Here is a 20203-nt window from a genome sequence, read left to right as displayed (position 1 = left end):
CGTGCCTTAACAGTGGAAACCCCCCACAAGTGACCCCATTTTGGAAAGAAGACCCCCTAAGGAACTTATCTAGATGTGTGGTGAGCACTTTTAACCCCCAATTGTTTCACTAAAGTTTAGAATGTAGCATTGTGAAAATTAAAAAATCATTTTTTCTTTCCACAAAATGATGTTTTAGCCCACAATTTTTTTTCCCAAGGGTAACAGGAGAAATTGGACCACAAATGTTATTGTTCAATTTGTCCTGAGTACGCTGATACCCCACATGTGGGGGGAACCACCGTTTGAGTGCATGGCAGAGCTCGGAAGGGAAGGAGCACCGTTTGAAATGCAGACTTAGATGGAATGGACTGCAGGTGTCATGTTGCATTTGCAGAGCCCCTGATGTACCTAAACAGTAGAAACCCACCACAAGTCACCCCATATTGGAAACTAGACCCCCCAAGGAACTTATCTAGATGTGTTGTGAGAGCTTTGAACCAACAAGTGTTTCACTACAGTTTATAACGCAGAGCCGTGAAAATAAAAAATATTTTTTTTCCACGAAAATGATATTTTAGCCCCCACGTTTTTATTTTCCCAAGGGTAACAGGACAAATTAGACCACAAAAGTTGTTGTCCAACTTGTCCTGAGAACGCTGACACCCCATATGTTGGGGGGAACCACTGTTTGGGTGCACGGCAGAGCTCGGAAGGGAAGGAGCGCCATTTGAAATGCAGACTTAGATGGATTGGTCTGCAGGCGTCATGTTGCATTTGCAGAGCCCCTGATGTACCTAAACAGTAGAAACCCCCCACAAGTGACCCCATATTGGAAACTAGACCCCCCAAGGAACTTATCTAGATGTGTTGTGAGAGCTTTGAACCAACAAGTGTTTCACTACAGTTTATAACGCAGAGCCGTGAAAATAAAAAATATTTTTTTTTCCACGAAAATGATATTTTATCCCCTATGTTTTTATTTTCCCAAGGGTAACAGGACAAATTGGACCCCAAAAGTTGTTGTCCAACTTGTCCTGAGAACGCTGATACCCCATATGTTGGGGGGAACCACTGTTTGGGCACACAGGAGAACTCGGAAGGGAAGAAGCACTGTTTTACTTTTTCAAAGCAAAATTGGCTGGAATTGAGATCGGACGCCATGTCGCGTTTGGAGAGCCCCTGATGTGTCTAAACAGTGGAAACCCCCAATTATAACTGAAACCCTAACCCCAACCCTAACCCTAGCCCTAACCCTAGCCCTAACCCTAGCCCTAACCCTAACCCTAATGGGAAAATGGAAATAAATACATTTTTTTACATTTTATTATTTTTCCCTAAGTAAGGGGGTGATGAAGGGGGGTTTGATTTACTTTTATAGCGTTTTTTTGGCGGATTTTTATGATTGGCAGCTGTCACACACTAAAAGACGCTTTTTATTGCAAAAAATAGTTTTTGCATCACCACATTTTGAGAGCTATAATTTATCCATATTTTGGCCCACAGAGTCATGTGAGATCTTGTTTTTTGCGGGACGAGTTGACGTTTTTATTGGTAACATTTTCGGGCAGATGACATTTTTTGATCGCTTTTTATTCCGATTTTTGGGAGGCGGAATGAACAAAAACCAGCAATTCCTGAATTTCTTTTAGGGGGGGCGTTTATACCGTTCCACGTGTGGTAAAATGGATAAAGCAGTTTTATTCTTCAGGTCAGTACGATTACAGCGACACCTCATTTACGTATTTTTTTAATGTTTTGGCGCTTTTACACAATAAAAACTATTTTATATAAAAAAATAATTGTTTTTGCATCGCTTTATTCTGAGAGCTATAACTTTTTTATTTTTCTGCTGATGATGCTGTATGGCGGCTTTTTTTTGCGGGACAAGATGACGTTTTCAGCGGTACCATAGTTATTTATATCCGTCGTTTTGATCGCGTGTTATTCCACTTTTTGTACGCCTGTATGATAATAAAGCAATGTTTTTTGCCTTGTTTTTTATTTTTTTTTTTTGCGGTGTTCACTGAAGGGGTTAACTAGTGGGATAGTTTTATAGAGCGGGTCGTTACGGACGCGGCGATACCAAATATGTGTACATTTATTGTTTTTTTTTAAATTTACATAAATAAATTGATTTATTGGGAAATTTTTTTTTCTTTTATTTGGGGATTTTTTTTTTTATTTTTTTTACACATTCTATTTTTTTTTTTTTTTTTACTTTCTAACATTGTCCCAGGGAGGGACATCTCTGTATTAGATCAGATCGTTGATCTGACACTGTGCATAGCACACTGTCAGATCAACGATCTGACAGGCAGTTTAGCTGGCTTTCCAGCGCCTGCTCTCAGCAGGCGCCGGCTAGCCAGGTCATTTCATGACCCGGAAGGAGTCCGGCGGCCATCTTGGATCCGGGGACTCCTTCCGGGTCACCGGAGCAACGCGATCTCATTGCGTTGCTCCGGTGGGAGAGCGCAGGGAGCCCCCGTCCCTGCGCGATCCCCCTCTATGCCGCTGTCACTACTGACAGCGGCATCAGAGGGGTTAAATGCCCGCGATCGGCGATAGCGCCGATCGTGGGCATTGCTGCGGGGTGTCAGCTGTCATATACAGCTGACACCCGCACCCGATCACCGCGGCGCTCAGCGCGAGACCACGGTGATCGGTGCGCCGTACTAGTACTGCTGCTGGCACAAATGCAGTGCCGGCAGCGCAGTACTAGTACGGCGCGTGGCGCGAAGGGGTTAATCCCGATACCGATTCCCAATATCATAAAAATATCGGAACTCGGTATCGGAATTCCGATATCGCAAATATCGGCCGATAACCGATACTTGCGGTATCGGAATGCTCAACACTAGTCATCAATCATAAGCAGTGACATCACAATAGGTAAAAATGGCAAAATGACAACTCATCACCAGGTATAGATAAACTTGTAAGATCTGAGGTCACTGACTATAGCTGCTTGTGATGTCATTGTTGTTAACCGATGAGTTGTCAGATTACTATACGAGTTGTGATGTTATTGCTTTTTACACTACTTTAATTTTCCATGGTCTGTATAAAAGTGTCTTAATATATTATAAAAGCTGTATTAAGAAATACTAAAGTACTATAATAAACTGATTGTGCTAAATGTATATACGGTAGTTAATTTTCAGCACACTGCCTCCGGTTATTCCATGAAATAGATTGCTGAATTAATTAGCAGCCATTCTACCATTTGAACTGCTTGGACCCCAGTAACGGGCCCCCTTATGCCCCCTTCATGACAGGAGGTATTTTCTTTTTTACGTTTTTGTTTTTTGCTCTCCTTCTTCCCAAAGCCATAACTTTTCTATTTTTTAGTCAAAATAGCGGTGTGAGGGCTTGTTTTTTTGTGGGACAAGTTGTACTTTTGAATGACACCATTGGTTTTAGCACATCGTGTAATTGAAAATGGGAAAAAAATTCCAAGTGCAAAAAATAAGAGCAATTCCAAAGGTTTTTTTTACCATGTTCACTAAATTATAAATCTGACCTACCATTATGATTCTCCAGATCATTACGAGATCTTAGAAACCAAACATGTCTAGGTTCTTTTTTTATTTAAGTGGTGAAAAAAAAATCAAAACTTTGGTAAAAGAAAAAAGTGGCGCCATTTTCCAAGAGCTCTAGCATCTCCATTTTTCGTGATCTTCAACTGAATGGAGGCTTTTTTTTGGCGCCGAGCTGATGTTTTTATTGATACCATAATGTTGTAGATACGATCTTTTGACTGCCCGTTATTGCATTTTATTACAATGTAGTGGTGACCAAAAAAAATTAATTCTGACGTTTTGACTTTTTTTCTTGTTACGCCGTTTAGTGATTGAGTTAATATTTTTTTTATATTGATACTAAATATGTGTATGTTTGATTTTTTTTATTGTTTTATTTTGAATGGGGCGAAAGGGGGGTGATTTGATCTTATACATAAATATATATTTTAAAACGTTTTTTTTTAAACTTTTGCATGTTTCAATAGTCTCCATGGGAGACTAGAAGCTGCAGTACTTTAATTGGCTCTGCTACAACAGATGGTTGATCAGATCGCCTGTATGTAGCAGAAATGCTCACTTGCTATGAGCGCTGGCTACCGAGTGGCTCTCATAGCAATCCGGCTATGACAACCATAGAGGTCTGCTGGAGACCTCTGGTTGTTATGTCAAGCCATTGGTGGCCCACGATCATGTGACGGGGTCACCGATGGGCCGGATTTGTGGCGCACTTCTGGAAAAAGCAAGTTAAATGCCAAGTGCTTGAAAAAGGTCTCTGAACCAAAACGTCGTCACAGGAGGCAGAATAAAATGTAAGATTTAATCTACATTTTGAGGCGCTGTTTTTTTTATTTATCTGGATATAGTAATGGATGGGGGTCTTATAGACACCTATTCATTACTATGCCGTGGGCTTGAGGTCATATGAGATTACAGAGGTGACATCAACCCCACAAATATTAACCACTGCTGCAGGGCAAGTGGAAAGAGCCGGGCAAAGCGCTAGAATAGGCGCATCTAATAGATGTGCCTTTTCTGGACAACTGCGGGCTGCTGTTTTTAGGCTGGGGGGAGCCAATACCCATGGCTGCTTACCAGCCTGAGAATACAAGCCCCCAGCTGTGAGCATTAGCAAAGCTGGTTGTCAAAAATGGTGGGGGGCCCACGCCGCTTTTTTAAATTATTCATTTAAATAATTTAAAGAAACAGTGTGGAGACCCCTCCTTTCTTGATAACCAACCTTGCTGAAGCGGACAGCTGAGGGTTGCAGCCCCCAGCTGTGAGTTTTGCCTGGTTGGTTCAAGAAAAAAGGGGGCTTTTTCATTGATTTATTTCGTTAGAACACCATCGGCGGCTGAGGGATACCCCGATCATCTGCTCCTGCTGTCATTGTTATTACCGGTAGCAGGTGTCATATGATTGGAGTCAGAGTCCCAAAAGCCCCCACCTGCTGTGAACGTTCGGACTTTAATATAACTCTCATCATTCTCTTCAGTTCGTGCCGATCCCAGGGGAGAATGATGACAGCCGGCTTCAGCACCTGCCGCCGGGGAACAGCGCTTACTGCAGTATTTCTTCCCCAGCGGCTGTCCATGTGATACTGATGTGGCACTCGGGCGGCACACAGTTGCCATATGTGTGCTGCAAGTATTACATTCACAACAAATGGACACACAAACACGGGTCTCTATTAGGTCTACCAGTATATATAAATATATATATATATAAACATATGTGAATATAAAGGCCATTCATATCAAGGAATAACACATTTGGCTTCATTAGTATAACTGAGTCTGTTTCACTAATAAAACGGGCGGTCTACTAGGGTCCCAGCAGTTCAAATGGTGGAACAGTCAGGGCAATATGGAGATGCCGAACAGCAATTAGAGTGCCACCAGAGTGCAAGTAAAGTATCACACAGTGTCCACTAAAATGAATGGACCTCCATCTATTATCTCTGAATTTCCTACTAAAGTATTTAAAAGTGGGTTTTCTGAAAAGGACTACCTCTTTAACAAAAAGTTATACTTCTTTGAAAAAGTAATAAAATATAAAATATGGCATTTCAGTGGCAGGAATGAGATTCTTTGTAACCTTAACCAATTGTAAGTAACTGTTATGACCATAAGGTGACAGATAGGCCTGCGCTCAGTGATCAGTTATGCAGATGTTAACGAAATCCATCCTACCGTGCCACATGAGAGCCCACAAGTAGGTCACAGTATGGGCTCATAATTAAGAAAGCACGTAGACGCCATATAAGCCGGCCCAGACACCTGCACAAGATACTGTAACATTTCCCCCGTCTGAGCTGTCATTAATACTAATAGCAGTCTATATACAATATGTTCCCAGGGTTTCTAGAAGAGATCCGCCATTGACTTCAGATTATGAATACATCATTCTTGATGCATGTACGCCCACATACCCTCATATCCGGAATTCTGGAATTACAGTTAAAGCAGAATGGAACTGCCAATATATACCATTCTGGACAAGTGCGACTCCTTGTTCTGCTTCCAGTCTGGTTACAGTCTGAGCCAAGGAATTTTTAATGAATGTAAAAATTGCAATATAAAGTAAATTAAGACCTTTCTTCAAGTTCCAAATACGCCATGTTGAGCCATTAAATATATCTTTATTACCCCTGAGCAGTTAGAATGTCAGAAACACTTTCATTATAAGGGGTCGTATTTCTTTTTTTCCACAATATAAAGTATTACGGTATTATTGGTGCAGAATTCTGTGGATGTAGATGTATCTAGCGGCTCAGTCATGTATATTGTGTCCATATGCTTCTTCTTCTCACAAGTGTATTGTAAAAGTGAGCTCACAGAAGAAAGGAATACTTATTGTGTAATATCTGGGTTAGTCTGCGCTTTTTATTTTTCCGGATTATGGCGGTGCTCAACCTCTTACTTTTATAGAGTCTCCATTGTATAGAAACTCATACATATATTATATATGTACGCAGCACAACATCTGACAGCTATCCAGGCAACAAATGCAAAATGGCTTTAATTTTCATAAATACTCATGTCGGAAACTGCTAAAAAAATTGATGTGAGGGTATGATAGTCTGTGCTATTTTTCACACATGTGTACATCTTTTATTTCTAATGCATCTACTTCTTCAATTGAAAGACATTACATATGCAGAATCCCTTTATAGGAACCCACAGGCCCTTTGCATTTGCACAAGATCACATAAAAAAAAATGGCAGCAAGGTTTTAATGCATTGAAAAAGCCGGAGAACTAATGCAGTAACCATAGCAGCAGCATTGTACTGAACATCCTATACCCTTGACCCCGCACAATAACTCCACTTCCAACAACTGCACTTATAAAGTGATAAATTGCCGTGAAAAACAACATGAAGACAATGGAAACAATGAGAACAGTGTCAGGTATGAATGCAATGATTACGGAGAACGAATGACATACGAAGAAAAAAAAAAACACAAATCAAACGTGCAATTCTAAACATTCATGAATCACTGGGAACATATTTGTAGGCGTACGTGTAACACCTGTGGTCTATTCACACAGGGAGAAACGGGGTTAGTCTATTCTTTAAGGCAATCAGGGAGCTTCACAGATCTACACATTTGAACCCCTCTGTATGATCCCAGTAGAAACCTTTCCACCCAATTAAGCAGGACATGTACAGTTGTGTGAAAAAGCTTTTGCCCCCTTCCAGATTTCCTATTCTTTTGCATGTTTGTCACACTTAAATGTTTCAGATCACCAAACAAAAGTAAATATTAATCCAAGATTTCACAAGTAAACACAGAATGCAGTTTTTAAATGAAGGTCTATATTATTATGAGAAAAAGAAATCCAAACCTACAGGGCCCTGTGTGAAAAAGTGATTGCCCCTAGTCCCCTCCTAAAACATAAATTAACTGTGGTTTATCTCATCTTTGGGAAGCTGAGTTAAAATTCACTAGCCAACCTTTCTTCAGACTGATAGATCTAGTATGATGTCTAGCTTTTGAGGATCTTTTAGTATACGTCTCTTTGCCAGGCAGGTCCTATTTAAGTGATTTCTTGATTGAGAATAGATGTGGCAGTAATCAGGCCTGGGTGTGGCCAGGGGATTTGAACTCAGCCTCCACAGTTAATTTATGTTTTAAGGACGGGACTGGAAAAATCAATTTTTCACAGAAAGCCCTGTAAGCTTGGATTTATATTTGGCTTTGTTCGTCCTTACCGCGATCCATACTGAATTCTCTAGTCACGTGGGGCGGTCACCTGATCCACTATGTCACGAAGGTCCTAGACACGCCGCTCACACTGTTCGCACCCTGCGGCGTTGCCGAACCAAGACAGTGTATCTCCGCCCACTGCTGGAGTTTGATACACGGAGCAGCTGCCACCGGCCGGGGCAGCCCTCCGGTACTTCTTTTTCTGAAGACTGTGCTCGTGTTATCCAGTGCTCCTGAGAACCTCCGGAAACCGAGAGACGATTTATCCCTACTTCTCAAGGTACTGACTATGAATTGATTTTATGCGACTTTTGATATCGCAGGCACAGCAGGAGGCTGTAGTGTCCACAATATTTGGCTGTAGCATTTTTACTTTTCATATAGGCATGGACTATGAACTGACTATGTGCACCAAAAACTATTGATTTTCCACGCATCGTGGGAGGTAGCTACATTTACCCTATATATATATATATATATATATATATATATATATATTAAGGGTTGGCTGGTCACAAGACCATACATGTTCTTTTCTGACAAATTTTGGTAGATTCAGTTGTCTACTCAGTTGAAATATACACATAGGGTATACCAGCGCGGATTTTTTGACATATTTTATTTAGCACTTTTTACAATCTTGTGGTGATTGTCCAATTCGCTGCAGGTATTTCTATACCCTGTATCACCAGCGCCGCTTTCACTTTTTATTTATGGATTTATTTTTCCCCTAATCTGTCTTTTGTCTAATATTTAAATTTGTTTGGTGGTCTTAAACATTTAAGTGTGACAAACATACAAAAGAATAGGAAATCATGAAGGGGCAAACACTTTTTCACACAACTGAATGTTGGGACATGTGACGGTATGTGCGCCCAGAGTTGTTTTTCATTTAAAAACTATGGCCACAATTGATCAAGATTAGAATTGTTCACACAGATCTTGATGAGGAAGTGTGCTGGAGTCAGGCGCTCCGGAGTCATGAAGATGTGCTGGAGAGTTTGACGAGTGGCATGCGCCTCTGTGCACTGCACCTGAAATCTCGCACCAGTCGTGGACTCGAGTGAGATTTCTGGTAACTGGAACGCCACAGCTACTCATGAAGTAGATGAGCTGTGACTTCACGTCGCCATTGCACCTCTATCCTGCCCATTTCGGCAAAGCTGGGAGAAACTAGCATGAAAACACCAGAAGTGGCAAAATGTAGTCAAGTTATACCTACATTTTCTGAATTTTCAAAGACTTTACATTACAATTCTGGAGCACAAACTTTGATGAAGCTAGCCCTATAAGTTTTCTAGAGGAAACCAGGTCAGGAGTCGCTCCTCCATTGGGGTCTAAAATGTCTAAAATGATCAAAAGAATGAACATATGTATTTCCATGTAAATATGACTTGCTGTGGACATGTTCAAACCTTTGAATGTCTTTTAACCATTTTAGGATCTGATATACATCACGTGGTTAAAGGAATGGCATGTCTATTCTTTTGGTGGTCTCCGTTTCTTTGTACTAATTTTACCAGTCAATGGGATGGTTCAAAAGATGCCCAGAAGACGCCAGTTTCTTCATCATTCAATAAAGTAAAATAAACGACTGGAAAATGACAGTATAAAAGACGTCACAAAAACCATAGAAAAACCTGCTTAAAAAAAAAACGCTGGCTCCTAAAACTATTGCAAAAACGCTCAGTAGTTTTCTGAAACGTCTTCTTCTTGTTCAGAGAGATTTATTTTGCAGCCATCTGACCAGACAGAGCCTACATTGGAGCGGATTCCAACAGTAGAGGCGTCAAAGAATTGACATGCACTCTCTTTTCTCCCACCAAGTGTTTTCTAAAACCTGAAGTGGAAAAAAACACTCAAAAAACTGAACATATAAATAGCAAAGTGGTTTTACCTACACAATAGCAATGAATAGGAAGAGCCTTTCAAGCATTTTCTGCAGCGATTTCTTTCAGGCATTTTTTTGAAGATCAAAACAAAACGAAGCCTCCGAAGACTCAACGAAGGTGCATACGTTGTCTTTTAGAAGCCGAGTTGCCCCAGCTGAAGTCCCTTCGCTGACGATTTTGATGTCTTTTGCTCTATACTTTCAAGTTTATAGAGCTGGAGGCCGAAGAGTTAACATGTCATTTATTTTACTGCTTCAGGGTTTCTCAACCCTAAAGTGGCTAAAAGACATTATATAAAACGGAACGTGTGCACAGCAATGTTATTTTGGCGTTGCTGTATCTTATCTTATTTTATGGGATGCTTTGAGGTACTTTCTCAGGCAGATTTCGGGAGGAATCGATCTGTGATTTGACGTGTTTTCAAAGCAGAAACTCAAAGTTTTTGAGGAGTTTTGGAGAGTTCTCGCTCAATTTCCTGATCAGTTTTTGTTCCTTGAAATACTTTGTGCCTGTATAGCCTAAGGGTATCCTTATCTGTATCAAAAATCTGCATCAATATCTGCATTGGTAACGTCTGCACCAAGTCATAAAGATATTGGTGCACATTTTGTTGTTTAAGTCCCAGATTTCACTACCGATTTCACCAGCGTTAAAAAATTAACCCGCTGTAGATACTCACTCTGAAACCATGTTCCCCAGTAGAGTAAAAGCTGAGTTTTTTCAGCAGTGTTTTTTTGGGCGTAAACGTTTGCTGTGTTTAACAGATCAAGCAAAGTGTATGTGATTTTATGAAAATTCATGTTTGATAATGCTGGGGAACTGTGCATTTTTATTGGATTCTTCCCCCATAAAATTTAAAGAAATGCATATTAAATTGCAAACACATTTTGAAGTTTGGAATTGCAGCCCGCATCAAAAATTTGCATCAAATCCAATCAAAAATTGCATAAAAGAAGAGAATAGACCCCAAAAAATGCAATAAAAAGAGCAGATTACTCTTGCGTATTTTCATCCAGAAAATATGGGGTGGAGAATAAAGCAAAGTTCCGTACGCGGGAATCCACAATGCATAAAATCCGCTGAAAATCAAACTCCTATGGAAATACCATAATGGGGGTCCTGATGAAGTCCCACTGTAGAACCCCACAAACCATATAACAAGAGACGTGACTGTATCAATGCTAAGCACAGAGTGGAACCAGAGACCTACCCAGAAAGCCGTTTTCACATTTTAGGTTGCGACTGTGTGTGGCCGGCTGCTTGCACTGCAACAAATCTAAAATAAGCAAAGAAAAGAAAATTCAGTAGCTGAACATCAAAGAAAAGCAAAAATAGCAAAACAGTAAAAATGACAGCTGTCCTACAATATCCCATGTGTGAGCTCCGTACTAAACCTGATCAGCGCCCTCCGCTCCCAGGTGATGTGCATCCATGTGCGCCATATAGCGGGCCACTCATCTCTAGGGCAGGGGATTTACATAAGAAATAGCCAGAGCCATGATGCCGTCCGGCGCAGAACACATTTACGCTAAGCATGGGTCAAAGGAATGAATTTATGCAGATTACAGCTGCAGGGCACAATGTGATAGCACAGGATTACAGCTCCGGAGCAATGTCAGTCCCGCAGGAACCCAACAGAATATTCCGACCCCGTCACACAATAGGAAGCAAAAATACAAGGAAATGGAAATAATAACGATGAACCAGACCGCTTCCCGCAGAAGCTAATAGACATGGCTATGAATGGGGATTAGAAATACCCCCACGTATTAAATGGGCACCGTGCAATAACCCAAGCTGGCAGCTATAGGACATACATAGACTAGACAACCACTGCGACACACTCAGACAGGAGGCATTTCTAGCTGTTACTGGTCCGCTCACTGAAGACTAATACAGCTGGCCACACACTGGACGCTTCAGGTGGCTGACAACACCATTTTGCATTATTTAGAAATACTTCTTGTAGAGAAGAATAATCCAGCTATCCACAACGCACCATATGACATTGCTCCATTTACAAGTTGTGCATTAGGTATTTTTTCAAGCTTATACTCCAAAACATAGCACCACTCTCCTCCACAGGCTGTTTCTGGTATTGCAGTTCAGCCCTATTTACTTTAATAGGTCTTGTCTTCAATACTATATACAATCCAGAGACAAGAGCAGCCCTACGTATGGAAAATATAGACTTATTCCCATCTTGATGAGCATTGGGAGGAAGCTATGGCCAAATGCACACTTCTGCACCTTTCATTCCCTATACGATTCCAATAAAGAGCCCAGCACTGTACTCAGCCATCATTGGCAGCCCAGTAAAGAATGAATGAAGCCGTGGTGAGTATGTTCAGCTACTTCTCCATTAATGTGAATCTGCCAGCAGGTTTTTACTATTTAATATGAGATCATCATAATATAGAGCCTGAGATCCTGATTCCAGTGATGTGTCACTTGCTGACCTGTTTGTTGTAGCTTCAATGCAATCAGTGTTTTATGAGCAGGAGATTATCACTACAGCACTATGTCTCAAGTGCTCACCAGTCCAGCAGATCTGTGTAATCCCACCCTCTACCCTGATTGGCAACATGCTGAAAACTCATAGTGTACGCCAGAAGCTGCCAATCAGATGTGTGGGCGGGGTATACACAGCTCATCATTCTGAGCACTGCTACATCTACAACAGGGATTCTATCCAAACTACAGCAATCAGCCTTGTAAGTGACACATTCGCTAGAATCAGTATCTCTATCTCTATATTATGCTGATATCTGATTCCAGAGCAAAAACCTGCTGACATGCATTATGCCCTTTAAGACAAGGCTTTGTAGAACACTGTTTTCAGGATCGGTCGGGGTTCTAGCGGTTGGACCACGGCCGATTAACAAGTGATAACCTATCTTAAGGATAGCTTATCTATATATGTAATCATCTAAGGGGCACTTGTGTCTGTTGGTCTGTCTGTCTGTTTGTCACGGACAAACAGACAGACAGCAGATGGCAAGGCCGCAACCAATCAGCGATGGGCACAGTCCGGCCACGAATTTGCCCCTTTCTACTCTCTGTCAGTGAGCTGTGCTATATACTACGTAGCTGTGCAATATATTAAGTGGCTGGGCAATATACTATGTGACTGTGTTATATACTGCATGAGCTGTGCTATATACTACGCAAGCTGTGCTATATACTACGTGGCTGTGTTATATTATATGTGGGCTGTGCTATATACTACGTAGCTGTGCAATATACATGGCTGGGCAATATACTATGTGGCTGTGCTATATACTACGTGGCTGTGTTATATACTACGTGGGCTGTGTTATATACTATGTGGCCTGTGTTATATACTATGTGGGCTGTGTTATATACTACCTGGGCTGTGCTATATACTGTGTGGGCTGTGTTATACACTGTGTGGGCTGTGCTATATACTACATGGGCTGTTATACACTGCGTGGGCTCTGTTATATACTACGAGGGCTGTGCTATATACTAAGTGGGCTAAGTTATACACTGCGTGGGCTGTGCTATATACTACGTGGACTGTGTTATACACTGCATGGGCTGTGCTATATACTGCGTGGGCTGCTATATACTACGTGGGCTGTGCTATATACTATGTGGCTGTGCTATATGCTACGTGGCTGTGTTATATGCTACGTGGCTGCACTATATGCTACGTGGGCTGTGCTATATGCTGCATGGTCTGTGCTATATACTACATGGCCTGTGCTATATACTACGTGGCCTGTGCTATATGCTACGTGGCTCTGCTATATGCTACGTGGGCTGTGTTATATGCTATGTGGGCTGTGTTATATGCTACGTGGGCTGTGGTATATTTCTCTGCTGTATCTGTGCATCATGAATCGTGGTATGTGTTAAATAGGGGGGCCCACTGAGACTCTTTCATCTGGGGCCCTCAAAAACCTGGAGCTGGTCCTGGCCTCACTGATTGGTCACACCCGGCCATGAACAATCAGCGACAGGCACAGTCCGGCCACGAATTGGTGTGGAATTTGAACCACACTTTGCTAATTGGTTGCGCCTGGCTGGCCGAATCCTGTGTATAAATTGCATTATTCTGAAAACTTCATAAATAAACTACATACATGTTCTACAATACCCGATGCTTTAGAATCGAGCCACCATCTAGTAACTTATAATCTCCTTTAACACCTTAACTACCGAAAGAGTTTTGTAAAATAAGCCAATTTCTTGAATATGCAAATGATATTTATATAAAAAATAACGTTTGCTGAAAAATTGTTAACGACTTATTAGCAGTTTAATTTTACATCTAATTTTCTGACTTGATTATGTAAATGGTTCTTAGTGAATATGTTCAATTAGAATTTAAAATGCTCACTTTAATTATATTGGTGGTAATAATGGGGTAGCGGCTTTCTCCAGTATCTGAGTACGGCAGACATACAGAAAAGTAACCCTCCACCCCCAGACTGCGAAAATATCCATCTCGTAACCTAATGTTAATACTACGGTAGTAAGACACATCACTCGTTGCAAAGCTAAGTATCCATGGAAGTGCAACCTATCATTAACAAAGAACAAATGAACCAGGTCCAGAGCCTCTCACCTAGCCAAAACCGTTCTCATACTTTGCACTGATGAGGGGCAATAACCCCGAAACTCCGTGTCTGCAAACTGAGATTCTGATTAGGCTTTTATCCTAAGTCATACTGCAAGACTCAATAATGACTTGTAGGATCGCTGCTTCCAACAGGTGGCGCTATAGAGTTCAAGTCCTCTTCGTCTCGGAAGAGGCAAATTGCAAGTTACTATAGTCAGCCATACTGGAACGTCATGTCGAAGGTTTCCTTTACTGTATTTTCAATATCTATAACAAGTACATACAGTTCACAAATTATCTACTGATGTATCGGACGAGAATGTCTCAAGAGTTAGGTAGAAATCTGTGACGTACCAGTTTGGCGATAGTACGGCCCCAACGTGAGCGCATATTAGTATATGACAAAGCAGGCACCCATCACAATCCACGCTAATTACAGAATGAATATTAATAAGCATTTATGTCGGCTTATTGTTGGGAGCAATCAGTTATTAATTGTCATAAATAATTCATTGCTTAAAGCGCTCATCTATTATTGATGTCCTTTCTTCATATTTAACACATTAATTATTAATATCTATGCATTCTATCGTTTTTGTTTTGATCACTGATAAATGTCAGCATGAAGGGAGGTAATTGTCTTTTGCCATTAAATAATAAGTATAGGCGTAATATAAGGTGCTGAAACTTTCCACCTGTAGTGGTAAATATATGTATACATACAGTATATACAGAGATATCACTATATACGAGAGCGGCCGGGATGGCACGTGGCTTGTTTCAGTCGTTTTTGTGGTTCATAGTAATCCAATAAAAAAGGATCAGTCATTGTAGGGGAATGTTCACGCATAGCTATTTAGATGCACTTTTTTCTGCAGATTATCGTCAAACATACATAGCAGAAATTTTTTTGTGTTTTTTATACATTTTTGGTGTGTTTTTGCTGTCTTTTGATCACAATTAGGAGAAACTGCAGTAAAAACTCTAAAAAAAAATGCATCGGGGTACAAATTTGCAAGGAAAAATAAACAGTGTGACTGAGATTTTAGAAATCTGTAAAGTGCTGCGTTTCTGTGCATGAAATAAAAATCCCAGAAAAATGCATCAAAAACACAACATAATAACAAGCCCAAAATCATGGAGCTGATTCATCATTGCTTCTGTGCCTTTTTTTCAGAGTAAAATTAGTTTTAATAGTGACTTTTTAATTTGTGCCTTATTCTTCACATAATTTTCAGATTTTGTTTTACATTCATTTGTGTTTTTTATTTTTATTTTTTGCATTGTATGTGGTTTTGGTTATCCAGAGGTTTTATGGGACTGATTCATCATTGTGTCTTTTCAATATGCCGCAAAATTGTTATGCAATTGTACTACAGTACCCTGGTGGAGTGGGAACTCTGTCATGCAAAACACTGAAAAGAAAGTGTGTGTGAAACATATGTTTGGTGTACGGCAGGTTTCACGTGCATTGATTTTTGCTGCCTTTTTTTTAGGTATTTTATCTTTTTTGGGGTGCAAAATTACACAGTGACCACATCTCAGCTATAATTCAATAGGCATATTACAAAAAGTCTGCTTTTATGGCATTTTTACCCAATTCTGGTGAATTGTTTGGACCCTCGTTTGTTTCCCAAACACAGCATGCTCTTGATATGTTGATTTTTTAAACTATTTCCCCAAGGCTTAGTTATTGAAAATAAATGAATGAGTGAAAAATAATCTGCAAAATATCCCTTTGAAAACAGAGGTCGATTTTCACAATGTTTTCGATGAGGAGGCGTGGAGGAGTCGGACGCTCCTGATTCATTTACATCTTTTAATAAAGCAGGAGTGTCTGACATGTGGTTGGCGCATCCGTGTGTGTCCCACCATCAATCTTACTCCAGGAGTAAGATTTCTAGCTTAAGGAACGCCACAGCTCATCAAGAATTAGACTAACTGGTGTCATGCCCCTGTTGTGCCCCTTTCACGCCACAGTTCGGTCCATTTTGGCAGATTTATCATGTAAAAGCTTTGATGAAGCAGGGCCATACACTTTCATTGAGGTACCGTATGTGTAACACTGTGGCGGTCTTCGTTAAGGAAGGGGAGCCTCAAACTGTCAGAATCAGCTGTGGAGGATATCCACTAATAAAACATAACTTTTAATATTAAATGCTAAAAACTGCACATCCAACAGGACACAAACGAAAAAAACATACAAAGTGCTCAGGTGAACCAGTGCTCAATAAAAAAGAATGGTTGGATCTCACCCAAGCTGCCGGACACTGTATACTTCCGTACGACACAGTAGAGATCCAATTAGATGAGGAGGGGCAGGGCTGAAGTAGTATGTCTACCCTGTAACCCCTCTGTAACTCCTGTCCTGACAAGGACAGGCCCCAAATGGACCTTGCTCTAAGGGACCAGCCCACCCAATATGTGTAAAGGCAGAGTCCCAAAACCTCTTGAAACGTAGAATCTTCCTCCCTACGCGTTTCAACTCCGGTCATGGAGAATCATCAGGGGAGTCATATGGAAAAAAGTGCCAACGGGCACAGAGATGTAAGTCCGTCTAAATTGTGGGGCCTGCAGTGGCTAGGTAACCCACGCTGGAGATGACCGTCTGTGTCCACAGTCTCTGGTAGAGTACTCTTGGTGAGACTGAGGACACAGACGGTCATCTCCAGCGTGGGTTACCTAGCCACTGCAGGCCCCACAATTTAGACGGACTTACATCTCTGTGCCCGTTGGCACTTTTTTCCATATGACTCCCCTGATGATTCTCCATGACCGGAGTTGAAACGCGTAGGGAGGAAGATTCTACGTTTCAAGAGGTTTTGGGACTCTGCCTTTACATATATTGGGTGGGCTGGTCCCTTAGAGCAAGGTCCATTTGGGGCCTGTCCTTGTCAGGACAGGAGTTACAGAGGGGTTACAGGGTAGACATACTACTTCAGCCCTGCCCCTCCTCATCTAATTGGATCTCTACTGTGTCGTACGGAAGTATACAGTGTCCGGCAGCTTGGGTGAGATCCAACCATTCTTTTTTATTGAGCACTGGTTCACCTGAGCACTTTGTATGTTTTTTTCGTTTGTGTCCTGTTGGATGTGCAGTTTTTAGCATTTAATATTAAAAGTTATGTTTTATTAGTGGATATCCTCCACAGCTGATTCTGTCTTGAGCCAGGGGGTATATATATGGTGTGTTTTTTGCACACTATTGCTTTTTCGAGCCTCAAACTGTCCCCAGAACTGAGAGTCTAGCTATCCCTGTCCCAGGGGTACTCTTGAAGGTAGACAGACCCGAGTCTCCGACCTTACTATGCTCCTGTTAAATCCTGATCTGTCCCCACCCATGAAGCATGGGACAGAAATGTTGTGTAAGCAAGACACAAAGACAAAACCTCTATCATACAAACCCACCAACCAACAATACAGAGGAGGATAGGGACAGGGAGGAATAAACTAAATGGGAATGGGAACCAGGAGATAAACACACTTGTACTACAGCAAACCACAGAACACCTCTACAACTACTCTATTCCAACCAATTAGCTTTAGCACACAGCACAGGAAGAACAATCTTTCACAGGCAGGGACAAGAAGGTCTGACCAGGTTATATAGGAAGAGATAATGACCAGATCGGAAGCAGCTGAAATGGAGCTGGACCAGCATAGAAAGGGTCATTAACCTCTTCAGCACCAAAAGAAAGTAAATCCATTTAATATGGGACACAAATCACACCAATTCTAAAGAAGACCTGCAATTCATTTCTCGACTTGACCGTCTGACTCCAGGTCTTCCAGGGGGACGTGACACCTTTGTGACAGTATGAATGCTGTAGGATGGCTCTAGAGGTCGACTGAAGACCCCAAAGCTGACAGAGGTACACAGGGCCCTATTTTGCCTCTACAGCTAAGAGTCTTATAGTAAATGACATCATGGTGCTAGTAGCAGTGATGTCACTTGTACAGAGTTCACTTAGAGCTCCCATGTTGATAATTGCTACGAGAATGAAGAAGAATGGAAAAAAATAGTGTGCTATATATCAGGATAACAAGCGATTTGATATTCTCAGTACACACATGTAAATGAACGGCTAAGCAGTGCTGTAATGAAAAATAAGAACACAGGGTGCTCAATACGCGTGAATGGGTACTTACAAGAAGACAAATAGCTCCATAAAACCGTTTGTGCATTGACCTGTGTCTAAGGAAGCCTTGATATCATTCATCAATTACCTGATGCCAGGGAAATAGTTGATCACAAAATGCCTCTAAAAAGTTCCTACCAGCCCTTAAATGTAATGTTCTTCATGAATTTTCATAGAACACTTTCCCTGTATCCTCTTATGTCTTTTGTTGCTACCAAAAAGTCGATTCACCAAGACGCCTCTTAGACTTTGTAACCTTGAGGTCACGGCAGCGCACTCATAGAAAAAGGGACGCAGAGGTTAATAGCAAGGCCAAGTCATATCGGTGTTTATTTTGACCAAATAGGTGAAAACTCCGAGTCAAACATGCTCCCTGGCCCTAGAACACAGACATTTATAACAACAGCTGGAAAACATCAACTTGTTAAAGTGTATAATCATATAGTGGAAAAGTACAACAGTCAAATAGAATTTGTCCACTCCAGACCAGAAAGGTGAAATTATAGGATACTTTAAAACAACAGTTCCAAAATAAAATGGCCCAATGAAACACTATCCAGCCAGTAGTGCCAACCTAGCAGAAGCAAAACTCCTGGACCCCTAAGCATAATGCAAAAGGAGCCCCTAACTACGGGCAACATTTACTATACCGGTGTCTTCTTATGTGGCCTGGAGGCCTTGGTCCTCCTCAGAAATCAGGGCCACAATGTGACTGCTACCCTTACACCTTCTATTACTGCACTATCTGTTGGATCGAGTCAAAATAGACTTTTCTTTAATTTACTAAAACCCAGAGACCCATTTCACTTGGATATTCCATCAATTAATGATCACTGGCTGTCTAGCACTCTACACTGAATATCTACTGCAAACAACTGGCTAAGACGATGGTGCAGACAACAAGGATTTGGATTCCTGGACCACGGTGTGAATTACTGGTATGATGGACTCCTCGCCAGAGACGGACTACACCTCAACAAACCTGGGAAACACACATTCGCCAGAAGACTCGCTACACTCATCAGGAGGGCGTTAAACTAGAAGAAGAGGGGACGGGAAGAAAAACATTAGACTCGAACAAAGACGACCCAGGAAAACATACTCAGAAGGGAGGTAAGAACATTTCTAAAACAATCCACAGTGAGGAGATTGGAACAAAACAAAATCCTCTAAACTGCATGCTCGCAAACGCCAGAAGCCTGACAAACAAGATGGAAGAACTAGAAGCAGAAATATCTACAGGTAACTTTGACATAGTGGGAATAACCGAGACATGGTTAGATGAAAGCTATGACTGGGCAGTTAACTTACAGGGTTACAGTCTGTTTAGAAAGGATCGTAAAAATCGGAGAGGAGGAGGGGTTTGTCTCTATGTAAAGTCTTGTCTAAAGTCCACTTTAAGGGAGGATATTAGCGAAGGGAATGAGGATGTCGAGTCCATATGGGTTGAAATTCATGGAGGGAAAAATGGTAACAAAATTCTCATTGGGGTCTGTTACAAACCCCCAAATATAACAGAAAGCATGGAAAGTCTACTTCTAAAGCAGATAGATGAAGCTGCAACCCATAATGAGGTCCTGGTTATGGGGGACTTTAACTACCCGGATATTAACTGGGAAACAGAAACCTGTGAAACCCATAAAGGCAACAGGTTTCTGCTAATAACCAAGAAAAATTATCTTTCACAATTGGTGCAGAATCCAACCAGAGGAGCAGCACTTTTAGACCTAATACTATCTAATAGACCTGACAGAATAACAAATCTGCAGGTGGTTGGGCATTTAGGAAATAGCGACCACAATATTGTGCAGTTTCACCTGTCTTTCACTAGGGGGACTTGTCAGGGAGTCACAAAAACATTGAACTTTAGGA

The 20203-nt window shown here is 41.3% G+C and overlaps 1 protein-coding gene across 3 annotated transcripts in view; it reads right to left on the bottom strand.

Moving 5' to 3' along the window:
• Nucleotides 1-20203, bottom strand: part of TENM3 (teneurin transmembrane protein 3) — a 736855-nt gene that overhangs the window by 542694 nt on the left and 173958 nt on the right. For all 3 annotated transcript variants that reach the window (XM_069744268.1, XM_069744269.1, XM_069744270.1), the window contains exon 2: nucleotides 10815-10880. The gene's annotated coding sequence lies outside the window, so the exon portion shown is untranslated. The remainder of the gene's footprint in view (nucleotides 1-10814; nucleotides 10881-20203) is intronic.

The sequence above is a fragment of the Ranitomeya imitator genome, chromosome 1 (genome assembly GCF_032444005.1).
Source record: "Ranitomeya imitator isolate aRanImi1 chromosome 1, aRanImi1.pri, whole genome shotgun sequence".
NCBI lineage: Eukaryota > Metazoa > Chordata > Amphibia > Anura > Dendrobatidae > Ranitomeya > Ranitomeya imitator.
This window is presented reverse-complemented; position numbering and strand designations above follow the sequence as displayed.